This window comes from Talpa occidentalis, unplaced genomic scaffold (assembly GCF_014898055.3).
Source record: "Talpa occidentalis isolate TD23 unplaced genomic scaffold, MPIMG_talOcc4v2.1 talOcc4.7, whole genome shotgun sequence".
NCBI classification, from domain to species: domain Eukaryota; kingdom Metazoa; phylum Chordata; class Mammalia; order Eulipotyphla; family Talpidae; genus Talpa; species Talpa occidentalis.
The window spans coordinates 85672767-85686065 of NW_023605083.1; the positions used below are offsets into that span (position 1 = coordinate 85672767).

Genomic DNA, 13299 nt, shown 5'->3' on the forward strand with positions numbered 1-13299 from the left:
CGTTACTTCTCCTGAACTCAGAGCAGACATTCAAGACGAAGGACCAGCTGGTTCCCAGCACACACAGACACGATTTACATTACATTCTCCTGTCCGGTACAACCGTTATCACACATCAGCACTTCTCACCACTATTAGCTATAGGATCTTTTCTTCAAACGAAAGCTTCCCTTCAAGTCCAATATATGAAGAAAACAAGAGCCAAGTTGCTCTGGTAGAATGCACCCCTTTTACTCCCCCATTCCTGTTCCAGGCAGCAGTCCTGTAGAAGTGCATGTCACTTCCAGGGCTCCTGGGACTCATTTTGAGAAGCTCTTCATGATTATGTCTGTCCCTCTCGGTGGTACCTGCTTTTGTTCCCATGAGGGATAGGTTGCCAGATAGTGTTTTTCTTATCCCCACACATTTTTCCTGTCATTAGCCTGTCTGTACTATGAAAAGATTAACAAGGAGAGCCTGTCATCTTCCTTCCCACTGTACTCAGATATCAGGGGTAAGCACTCCTGATTCTGCAGGGGATTTCATTTTGTTATAGAGCAACTCCGATATTAAAACGGGTTCCTGGCTGTGGGTCCTCACCCGCGCGCTTTAAAGGGACTTATGAATACTTTACTACACACACACACAAAAGGTTAATAAAAGGTTTATTTACAAGAGAAAAGGAAATAAGGAAAATGTACAACTCAGGGAAAAAATAGGGAAATAAAGTCTTTAATGCGTCCTTCCCGATCCGACGACCTGGAAACTCAAAGTCACTCTCAGAGCTGGCCGGACGCTGCAAGCTGGTGGAGAGCCAAAATGGGGGAGCCCCCAAAGCCCATGTGTCTGCCTTTTGTATCCACCTGGCTGCTTAACCCCACCCTCAGGTCCCAGCCACCTTCCTTTGGTGATGATGGGATTTGGAGTTCCCAGTGTCTTTGGCTTTGGCCTGGGGTGGGGGTGGAGTCCACAAAGCCTATATGGAATTAGCTTTGGGACATCCTTTTCCCCCTAACAATTTCATCACCCTTGTCTTCCTGGAGCCACCCGTGGGTGCCTGTTCCATTTACTGCATTGGTCAAGTTATCTGTGCCACAATTTACCTTCTTCCTGGGGAGCCACACCCAGATGGACATCCCAGCCCTAGCAGCTGAGGCTTCAGGAAGCAATGAGATGCTGACATGCCCTGCTCGACCTCTGCCTGGAATAGATAGTTTGGATACCTTTCCATAAAATGTGCCCTTTCTGACAAAATCCAAATCCTTAAAATTTATAAAAGTACCCAAACTAAAATAATAACACCAAAAAGAATGCAAACATTCCCACAGGAGATCTCCCTCTATGACGGGGTGTCTGTCCAGTTTGGGAAGACTCTGCCAGGGAGGTTGGTCCCCAACAAGCAGGCCGTGGGCTGGCTTCAGCCAGGCTGCCATCCACCAAGGAGAATCCAGGCCTTGGTTTGGCTCCAGCTGGGCCATTCCCTTCGGCTGCCACTTATTGACTTAAGTCTGAGTGATTCAGATCTTCATCAGGGTCGCCCTGACAACAAGTAGTGGGAGGGAGTGTGCCTTCCTGCTCCAGTCTGGGGCCCCAGCCAAGTCAGGCCCGGGCGAAGCCCCCTCGATTCCTGGTAGGTGTTCTGGGGTCTCTGGCTCTGAGGGGATCAGAAGATGAATTTTGTGTTTTCTGGAGTCGGGAGCACAGTTCACAAGGGGGTTTTCCCAGAACTTTTCCAAGTCCTGGGGAGGGTGTGTGTCCATGCTGAGTTAATGGTTTACTGGAGACCTGCTTTTCCGGCTTGGCCGACACCCTGCTGCTTCAGAGGAAAAGAACACCGAGGGTCTAGGACTGGGGCCTCTCCAGGCACCTCCTTGACACTTGCGACACTCTCACTACCATCTTCTGAGATCCAGTGGATCTCAGATCCCAGGGGTTGATTTGGGGGTGGTGGGCAGAAGGGAAGTATGTTTTCGAAGAAATTGGAGCAGCAGATGGGCCTTGGGCCAGGAGAATGGGACCTTGTTAATGGTACTGAAAAACTGGAACATTCTGTTGGATAAATATTTGTTTTGTATGTCATACTATGTGTAAGCACTGGAAGAGGGGCTGTAGGATATGTGCCCCCCCAAGTACTCGCATTTGGGGTCAACCAGGACATGACAGACAAGTTACCAGATAACTCCAGCAGAAAAACTATCAGTTTTTCTGATACTATCAGATAAACCAAGGGTCACAAGGAGGCAAAAATAAATAGCCAAGGAAGTGTTCTTAGAGTGTGAGAGGATTTTAAATATATTGTCCAGTAATACTAAACATAGTGGACAGATGAATATTGAAAATATTTAAATGATTATTATGTATGCTAGAGTATAACTTTTTTTTCCAGTTGTTTTCTATTTATGCAAATGATAGGGTTTTCTATTTGTGATGGAGATAATTTAAAGTTTCCTTTGAAAATAAAGTTAAGCAAAAGAGTGAGCTGATTTAAAGGAAAATATTAAGAATTGTGTGGGATTCATGTGGGGATGGCAGGTGACATGGCATGCTAGAGGAACTCAGAGATAAGAAAGAAAGGAGTCAGGTGAGATAGGGGATGAGTAGGGTACAGCCAGGTGTAGAGGGTGAATTTGTACTTGCAGGTCTAGAAATATGTATGCACATCTTGGCATAATCCAAGTCGGTTGTGACATATGAGTCTTGTAGGGACTGGCTGGGGGGCTTGAACTATATTGTAGAGGACCATGTAGAGTCTGCTAGTGCAGACTCTAAACTTCACTCAGGGGGGCAGAGGGAGCCATGGAAGGTGCTTGAGGAGGAGAGTTGTTCATGACTATCGTGGAGTAGATGCATTCACTTGTTGTGGATACCAGGAGTGGAGGCATGCTAAAGAGTCAGGGGCCTAAGTAAAGATAGTATAAGAGGCAGAACTAGGGCCTTGACCAAAACCCAGAGCCCAGCCACCAGACCGTCTCCACTGGCTCTGGTGAGCAGCCTAGAGACACTGGAGAGAGGCAGGGCTTCTTGGGATAAGCCAAGCCTTGGTCTCTGTTGGGGAGAGAGTGGGGAGCTGGGCAAGGATGCAAGTCAGAGGATGTGCATGGACGCTGGGAAGATAGTACCCACCTCTCCCAGGTGGACCCAGTGACCTGTGCCTGGGATCTCCTGACTATGCATGGAATGTTCTGGGGGAAACGTGTGGGGTCAGCCGACGGAAGCTCCTCTCTGGACTAGAGCACCAAGTTCCTACAGGAGGAAGCACAAAGCTTCTTGCCCTGCAGTTTGGCCCAGACAGCCTGGCTGGTCAAGATTTCATTCATCAGCAGGACCTACTGTCATTTGGGTTACAGGTTTTTGTTTGTTTGAACTCTCACATTTCTACCTTGTAGTGGGGAGTAGTTCACCAGTTCAGAGACCAGCTTGGTTTTAAAAAAACAGAATATTTTTTATTTCCCTTTGAGGGCCTACTATGTGCAGATACTGTGTTTGGAACATTTACTCTGTTGTCAGAGATCATCCTGGACAAAACCTGTTGAGGAAGGTGTTATTATCCCCACTTTACAGAAGGGAAAATAGGATTGGAGAAATTTAGTCCCAAGTTACCTGGTTAACTACAGCCTGCTTCCAAACTCACGCACTTGATGTTGTCTTGGAGGAGTGAGACTGTGAACAATATATTTAATTTGGGAAAAATGGGTCACTGTCTGAGCTCCCCTATCTAGGTGTGGGATGAACTCGCCAGAATGCAGGGGTGCATCTGTAAAATGTGAGTGCTAACAGCACCCTACAGTGTTGTGTTGGGGATTGCATGAGTTATACAGACCAGGTGCTGTTTAAGTGTTAGCTGATGCTGCTACTGTTATTACATAAAACTAGAGTTTGGGAAATCTTGAACATCAATTTTACTAGAAGATATTTTGGGAAGGATATCACTTAAATGGAGGGGAAAATGTTGCTTGAATTTTAAAATAATATATTCAGGGCAGAATGGTAAGATTGGACCTCACAGACATTTCACAGTCAAACTGTTTCTGGCCATACTTAAGGTTCCTGGGTCGGGGATGGATGCAATTGTAGGGGATGGGATGGTGTACAGCCCTTGCTCACTCTCTCATGTAGGTGAAAGCTGGAAAATCAAGGTGCACTTTGCTGTTTTCATGGCTTCAGGGAGATCCCAGATCTCTTTTCTCCCCTGCCCAAAGTTGGTGCCCAGGAGCCGGGTGTCCCAGTTGCTCATGACCTTACCTAACAATTCTTTGAGTTACTTTCCAGTTCTAGCAGTTGGAGAGGCCTCTTCCTTTTTGGCAGTTCTACCAGGATGACTGTCTTCCTGGAATGTCTGTCTTCTGCCTGCCAAGTCCTACTTTTCCCTTCCTCTACTAGGCTCTTCTCTTAGAAGCCTTCTGGGATAACCACAAGAGAATCTTAACTGTGCCTTCTCTCTGCCTCACTATTCTTTTCTCAGTCCCAGCTTATACTAGAGCATTGTCTGATTCATTGAGGATTCATCCCACTAGCTCCACACTGGATGTTCCGGACAAACAAGACAGAGGGGGTCCCTCTCCCCAGGAACCATACAGACAGTAACAAGTAAAGAAACAAATGTAGATCCGAGTTGTGTCACATTCCATGAAGAAAAAGAATCAGGAGCTAGTATTTGTTGACCCTTCAGTCTTCTGCACTTGGCTGTGTCCCTAACAAGGACCATGTGATGGAGTAGATGTTTGTGGCATAAAGGAGTGAACCGGGCACTTTCCTTGTTTGCAGCAGAGGATGAAGAGATCAAATTGTTAACACAAAAGCATTTTGAGTGATGTGACACTTTATTTTATTTTTTAGATTTTATTTATTTATTTATACAAGCACTGGGTACAGTCAGAAGCGTGGGAGAATGAGAGAATTCACCATGTCGCGCCATTTGGGACCCTCGCCCCGGTGGCCGGGGATCGAACCGGCGCTGCAGAGGCTGTGGGCAGCTTCGCAGCCCAGCGCTCAACCGCTGCGCCACCAGGGTAGGCCCTGGTGTGACACTTTATACAAATGTAATACTATCACAAGATTCTTTCCCATGGATGAAGATTAGTAATTTTTTCCTCTATACAAGAAAACTTTACAATTTTTTTCATTGCATTATAGTGTTTAACTTTTTTAAAAATTTATTTATTTATTTATTTTATTTTTATATTCCCCATACAATTGCAACCCCCTGATTTTGACCCCCATCCCTCCTTTCCCCACGCCCCCACCAAAGTGTGTCTCTGGTTCATAGTTGTTTGTTGATTTTGATTTTTTTCTTTCTTATAGTTATTCTTTTTCCTAGTCTCTTATTTAGGTTTTCTAGATTCCTGTTATGAGTGAGACCATCTGGTATTTTTCTTTCTCTTTCTGGCTTATTTCGCTGAGCATGATCCCTTCCAGTGCCATCCATGTTGCTGAAAATTGCATGTGTTTATCTTTTTTGAATGCTGAGTAATATTCCATGGTGTATATGTACCACATCTTGATCCAGTCATCTATTTTTGGGCATTTGGGTTGTTTCCAAAGCTTAGCTATTGTAAATTGTGCTGCTATAAACATAGGGGTGCAGGTGCTCTTTGGAATTAATGTTTCTGTGTCCTTTGGGTAAATACCTAGGAGTGGAATTGCTGGATCATATGGAAGCTCTATCTTTAGTAGGTTGAGGAATCTCCACACAGCTCTCCATCGTGGTTGGACCAGTTTGCACTCCCACCAACAGTGCAGGAGAGTTCCTTTTTCTCCACACCCTCGCCAACATTTGTTGTTGCTAGTTTTTTTAATATGTGCCATTCTCACTGGTGTGAGATGGTATCTCATTGTAGTTTTGATTTGCATTTCCCTGATTGCAAGTGAAGTTGAACATTTTTTCATATGCCTGGTGGCTATTTGTATTTCCTCTTTGGAGAAGTGTCTTTTTAGCTCTTCTGCCTATTTTTTGACTGGATTGTTTTCTTTGTTTTTGTTGAGTCTCATCAGCTCTTTGTAGATTTTTGTGATCAGTCCTTTATTGTTAGTGTTGGGTGCAAAAATTTTCTCCCAGTCGGTGGGATTTCTCTTTGTTTTGGTTATTGTCTCTTTTGCTGTGCAGGAGCTCTTTAATTTGATGTAGTCCCAGCTATTGATCTTTGCCTTCACTATCACTGCTTTGGGTGATGCGCCTGTAAAGATGTCTTTGAGGTACATGTCATGTAGTGTTTCGCCTATATTTCCTTTGATATATTTTATGGTTTCAGGTCTTATGTCTAATTCTTTAATCCATTTTGAGTTGGTTTTGTTTAATCTTTTTTTGAAGTTTTGGGTTGACAAAAATCGTTGCATCACAAGTCCAGGGGGTTTCTATAGACCCCCTTTTTTCCCCCCAGTTTCCCATTAATGGCATCTTACTCTGATGTGGTACAGTTGATAAACCAATAGTGATATGTTATTAACTAAAATCTATGATTTAAATTAGGGGTTAGCTAGTCTTGGTGTCATACATGGTATTTAGCAAGTGCATAATGACATGTATCCACCATTATAGTCTCATACAAGACAACAGCTTCATTGCCCTGAAAACCACCTGTGCTGCACCTATTCATCCTTCCCCGTCTCCCTCCAGACCTCTGATCTTACTTTTTCTATAGTTTTGCCTTTTTCAGAATGTCATGTAGTTGGAATCATACAGAACGTAGTTTTTCAGATTGGCTTCTTTCACTTTGCAATATGCTGTAGTTCCTCCATGTCTGTTCATGGTTTGATAGCTCATTTTTGTGACTGAATTACATTCCATTGTATGTATTTTTTGGGGGAAAATAGTGTTTTCCCATTTAAAATCTTATTCATTATCTCTGACTTGTCTGAAAGGACAAGGAAAGAAGATTGGGGGTGGTGATTGGCGTGGAAAAGGCCCTCAAACACACATTGTTCTGTTTATCGTTAAGATGTTGGGACACCCTTGAGATGAAGAGCTTGACTTGAAGTTCAAATCTTGGGCTTTGCCACTTAAATAATTGTATGACTTTGGGTAGGTTATTCACCCATCTGAGCCTCAGTTTGCTTACCTGCAAAATGAGGGTGTTAAAACCTGCCGTGAAAAATAAAGGAATAGACTATAGAAAGCACTTGGCCCCAAACTTGACAAATAGTAAATTTTCAATATATGGTGGTTCTTGGAATAATTCTTGGATAATTAAATATATGGTGGTTCTTGGATAATTAAAAGACATACTTTCACTGAAGAGCACATGTCAGAGGTCCTGTGCTGGATGTCACCTGCACTATATAAATCAGGGTTTCACAAACTTGACTTTTTAACATTTTCAGCTGGGTAATTTTATATTGTAGGGGGCTGTAAGGATGTTTAGCAGCATTCTTCTCCTCCCTAGTGTGTTGCAGCCAGTAGCACCCCCCTTCCAAATGTCTACAGACATTGCCATGTGTCCCGGATTCCAATGTCACCCTGACTCAGAACCGCTGATCTAATTTATTCTCTTCAACAGCCCCAGGAGGCAGCTACTCATTTTACAGATGAGGCAATTAAGGCTTAGAGAAATAAAGAAAGTTGTCCAAGGTCACTGAGCCAATTCACAGAGCCAGAACGTAAATCCTAGATACTTGACCCAAAGAACAAACTCATAACCACAAGTCCTTTGCAGTTGGGGGCCGGTGCGGTCAGCCCGGGCACCTGTTGCTGAATTCATTTGGCCATAATAAAAACAAGCAGCTGCCCATTTTCCAATTCCTTTTGGACCCAGAGAACTGAATGTATTCACGTGGAGACTGTCTCTACAGGCCCCATGCCTTTGCCACTTCAGGAAATCCCACTGCTTCTGTTTCCTTCGAGAAGCCCTGGGACCTGCAGACACCTGTGGGGAGAAGGAACAGGGCATGTTTTTCTGCAAATGGAGCCTCCTAGGCTCATTGTCTGTTTTCTCCCACTGAGAGGGTGAATTGGGTTTACACCTTGAATGCCTAAAATACCCATTTGTAATGTGACTCTTTTTTTTATTTTATAAAATTTATTATGAAAAATTTAAATATAAAGCAAAGTTGAAAGGATTGCATAGTGAACACCTACATGCCCACCCCTTCAATTCTATTAGTAACATTTTCCTATACTCCTGTTTCCCCTTTCTGGAGCCCAGGTCAGCGTGATCCCTGGCTGGTCAGTGAGCACGCTATAAATTCCCCACAAGGAGAATACATTAATAACAGACAGAGGTAAGGAGACAAAGCTGGCCTTAATTACCAGGTTGATGGGTGAGGGAGGGGGTCAGGGATGTGCCTACTGGCTGTTAAAGCAAAACTAATGAAAACAAGTTACTAAGTAGATGAGGAAGTGATTTAAAAATGTCATCCAGCATTTAATTCATGCCATTTTAAAATATAGAAATGATACAAGTAGGATAAGTTTCAAACAAGACAAGTCTTATGAATTGCCTGACTCAGAGAAGGCCACACTTGTGAAATTCTAGATTATCGTCCTCTCTTTTCCTCTGTGTCAGAGTTCTCAAAAACTCTGGCAGACACTATCATCCCTTCCTCAGCTAACTCTTGCTCTCCCCGGGCCAGAATCACATCTGAGTCCACCCCTCATGAGTGGGCCTCATCTCAGCTACTGCTTCAGGTGTTCCCGGGCACATCCCATCCTGTGAAGTCCATCACATCACATCTGTGTTGGGCAAATGAATCCAAACATAGACATCTTGAATACAAAAATCTTGATTTTTAATGATGGAAAAATTTTAAAGATTTTTATTTTGAAATTGTTATATAACAGTTGCAAAAATGGCAGAGTCCCTGTTTATCCTTTACCCAGCTTGCTCTGTTGGCATCCTATAGAACAGCATAACCACCCCTCATGTTTCCCCTCATTTTCATGACCTTCACATTTTTTAAAAGTACTGGCCAGTTATTTTGTAGGATTCTCTCAGTCTGGGTTTGTCCTGTACTGTCTCGTGGCTAGATCATGGTTATGGGTTTGTAGTAAGAATCCCATGGAAGTGACCAGCCCTGATGCGCATGTGTCCTGTCTGGCTGGTTTTGGTCATGGTCACTTGGTTAGGGTAGTGCCTGTCAGGTTTCTTCCCTATAAAGTTTTCTATTTTTTTTCCCTTTGTAATTAATTAATTCAGATCCTTGGGGAGATGCTTTGAGGCTATGCAAATACTGTTTCTCCACAGTCTCTCACCTACTAATTTTAGTATCTATTCATGCATTTTGCCTGTGACAGTTATTACTACGGTGTTTTAATGGTGAATCTTCTGGCCCCTCACCATTCTTTATTTGTTCAATTATTTATATCATAAGGACTCAGAGGTATTTAATTTCGTGTCTGGTCAACTTCATCACAAGTGCAGACATTTTCACCATGTAACTAATTGACCATAAGACGATTTTGCCATAAAAGAGAATAGAACTAACTGGTTGACAATTCAGTTTCACATCTCTGTTGACAAATCAATCAACTGCCTTTGGCAGACTTTATTTATATTGAAGCTAGTTGTCAGTTTGGTTTAATTTCTCCGATGACAAAATAAAGATCCAACTCTTAACAGACTGACGTGTTATCAGTTTCCAGTACAGCGGTGTGTGCTAGCTGGCTTTGCACTCTAATTCTAACATTTCCAGTAAGTCTGATGACTGAAAAAAAAAAAACGTTCAGTACTATCGATGAATGGAAGACTTGGAAGACGAGTGGTGAGCTACAGTCTGCAAAAACGGTTCTTTACACAGCATTACTGTGAATCTGCACCCATTTTTAAGCATATTCACATATTTGTCATTATATATTCATATTTGAATATTTTGTATTTTTAATTTTGTTACTAATTTTTCATGTCTCATGGTATCATTTTGAATATTCCCTTTTTATTTTTCCTCCTTTTTTAATGTCAAAATTGCCTTATGGCCAATTAGTTATGCTGTTAAAATGGGGAAAAATGACCTAGAACCATTTATTTTATTTTACAGATTATAATCCACTACTGTTGTTACTTACTTTATTACTCAGTTGTTCCCATCTTAGCCATGAGAGCTCATTATTAAAGTTTTTATTGTGAAAATTTTCAATCACTGTAGAAAAGCTGGAAGGTGAGCACAAGGAAACCCATCATGCCTCCACTGCGATTTGGTTACCTTTAGCATTGGATCATATTTGCTTTCTCTCCTCTCACCTCGTCCCACAGTGTTTCACAAATGCACCATCTGTTGTTTTTTTATTGAGGTTAATTTGCAGTTAATCTGTCCCCAGACCATCAGGGGTGAAATGTAAGTGGCCAGCTCTTCGCCCACTGGACACTTGTGCCTGCCTGTCCTGCTCAGACCCCAGGCTCATTCTTTTTACCGTGCCCCAAGACTTCTCTAGCAGCTTTATTGAGATATAATTGACATACACGTCACCCATTTAAATTGTGTAATTCAGCACTTTTCTGTATAGTCACAGAATAGTCACTGCAGCCAGTTTTAGGACATTTTCATCACCACGGAAGGAAACCCCATACTGCTTAGCTGTTGCCTGCCCTCTTCCTCTGTAAGCCCTAGACAACCACTAATCTTTCTGTTTCTACAGATTGCCTGGAATTTTCATAGAAATGGAGTCATAGGCTCTGGGGCCTTTTGTGACATGTTTCTTCTAACTAATGACTTCAGGGTTCATCTGTGATTCATCTGCAGTGTGAATCAGTACTTTGTACCTTCTGTGGCCAAATAATATTCCGTTGTTTGTCACACAATGTTTTATCTACCCATTCATAGCTGGGGTTGTGAGAAGCTCTTGGGCATCTTTTCATGTGCTTTTGGATATGTGTATATCTCCCTTGAAGAAATGTCTATTGAAGTCTTTTACCCATTTTTTGCTGAGTTGTAAGAGTTCTTTAGCTACTGTAGATATGCTAAATTCTTATCAGATACATGATTTGAAAATATTTTGCCCCACTCCTGGTTGTCTCCCCACCTTCTTGACAGTGCCTTTGGTGCACAAAAGATTTTAATGTTGAGAAATTCCAGTTTATTTTGTCTTTTGTTATTTATGCTTTGGGTGTTATATCTAAAATTCTAAATCTGGGGTCATGAAGATTTGCCCCTATTTGTCCTGGAAGATTTTTCTTCCAAGAGTTTATAGTTTATCTCTTGCATTTAGGTCTTTGATTCCTGTAGGATTGAATTTTTTATATTATGTGATACAGGAGCCCAACATCATTCTTCTGCATGTGGCTACCCACGTGTCCCAGCACTGTTTGTTGAAAAGACTTCTTTCCCCATGGAGTGGTCTTGACACCCTTGTCAAAAATCAGTTGATATAGATGGTTTTATTTCTGGACTCTCGATTCTATTCTAGTCAGTGCACATGTCTTGAGTATCATCCAGCCACGAGGTTTGTCCTGCTGCCATGGGGGCATTTGGCCCAAAAGCAGAGATCAGACACACAAACCACCAGAAACTGGGAAGTGCTGAGAAGAGTTAAAAGATAAGTGTTTATGAAGATGCAGAGGAGGGAGTAGTTGCTTGGGGCTGGGAGTATGGAGTGGGTATGGAGTGGGGAGTGAGGGGCCTGCCTGGGGGAGACATGGGCTTGGACCCAGGGGAGGATGCCTACTGTTTCTCTTAGTCTGGAGACAAATTTGCAGGTTGGGGATGGTCATGAACTCCTAGGTGAGGATGTTAGGCTTGATTTGGGAGTGTCTGAGCAGAGCCAGGCCTTTGGTGGCAGGGAGGCTGGGTCTGGGCAGGGAGCCTTGAGGCAGGAAACCACTCAGGATCATAGGGTGACAGATCTGGGTGAGCACCCAGGGCAGTAGATTGGTGGTGAGTAGGGACCTCCCAGGCCTGTTCACACTCCTTTGCCTCCCCTCTGCTCTGGGGCTAGGGTGCACAGCAGCAGCAGGGAGGCAGGGAAGAGGTTCACACTGGGAACCCAGCTCCACCACTCTGGGAAACACACACAGCCTGCAGTACCTCCAGGCTACTCTGGACCACGTAACCTTCTCAGAACTACTATTTGGCCAATTCCTGTATATCTTGGTTTCTATGAACTCCTGGCACACTCCTGAGAGCACGGGAGATAATACCCCCTGGCCTTTCGCTTTCTTTGGACATCACATGCTGCCTGCAGGGCTCCTTGGAGGCAGAGAGAGCAACCACCTGGGCTCAGCTGGGCTCTGTTGGGCCAGACTGGCTCCTGGGTGCCCTCTGTATTAGGCCTTCAGTGGCAGCACCTTCAGTGGCAGCTTTGGGTCTGGTGCCACTTCTCTGGAGGAGGAGGATGGTTGCCCCTGGGATTGTGATGAATCTCAGCTGGCCAACCTGTGCCAAGCACCTAGCAGGTAGGTAGGCAGTGCCCTGTGAAACCAGCTATTGTCCCTTCCCAATTTGGTCAGGTAGAATATGTGCTGAGAACATTTTTAAATATGTGCACTCTTCCTAAAAGTGTCAGTAGTTCTGTCTGGCCTTTATTTACTTTTCCTACTCATCTTCCCCATTCCAAAGCCATGTCCTGTGGCTGTCCCCTTTCTCGCTACAGGTGCCCCCACCCCCCCCCCAGTGTTGGCTGAACCCTTGGCATTTTACACTGTTGTCATTCCTGATGGGCATCCCCACTTGTTTGGGGTCTTAGCCCCTTCCAGAGAAACAGGGAGTGTGCGGAGAAGTTGACAGCTGGTGCCCGGGCAGCACGGTGCTTAACCTTGGAGTTGGAACAGAGAAACGTCTGTTTATGTTTCCATGAACGAGAGGGGACAGCTGGTCCGCAGATAGCAGGCTAGGTCAGCTGGGGGTTGCCTTGGCTGCTGATTTAAACAAACAGCCAGGGCCAGGGTCCCCGCCCCAGTTCTAGTGAAGTGGGCGGAAGAAGGATGGAGAAGTACCTGGCAGAGCCTGAGAAGAGCGACCTGAAAGCTAGTTCCTGGGGGGCTGTGCAGAAGCCGCTAAGGGAGCTGTTGGTACAGGAAGCTGCTCCCAGGACCTAGAAGCTGGGCCCTGTCAGCAAACCTGAGGACTGGGACTTTACCGAGCAGGTGAGAAGGGGCAAGCCTGTTTTGCTTCCAGAAGCTTCTCTGCTTTATGGAGAGGTTTCTCTCGGGCTGCTTCAACAAGCAGCTCCCAGGTGTGAAATAAAATCAGGTTTCCTTTGCAAAATTTCTGTTTGCCTTGGACTTTTCAGACCCACATAAATTGCATGCATGGAAGCAGGGTTGTGCTTTTGCAGTAAAAGGCAAACAGTATTAACACCCTCACCAAGCCAGGTGCCTGGCAGCCCCAGGGAGGGGTGGACATTTTCTGAGCAGAGAATCCCTGGGGCCACATACATCTACTTACCCTGTAGACTTG

General features: G+C 44.1%; 1 protein-coding gene across 4 annotated transcripts in view; it reads left to right on the top strand.

Annotated features, from left to right (window-relative positions):
* Positions 1–13299, top strand: part of RPH3AL (rabphilin 3A like (without C2 domains)) — a 128545-nt gene that overhangs the window by 23072 nt on the left and 92174 nt on the right. Inside the window, exon 1 of one of the 4 annotated variants that reach the window (XM_037494359.2) lies at positions 1507–1609. The exons of 2 other annotated variants lie outside the window; for them this stretch is intronic. The gene's annotated coding sequence lies outside the window, so the exon portion shown is untranslated. Of the gene's footprint in view, positions 1–1506; positions 1610–12755; positions 12987–13299 lie in introns of those variants that run through there. One more of the 4 variants, XM_037494358.2, reaches the window with a different exon arrangement.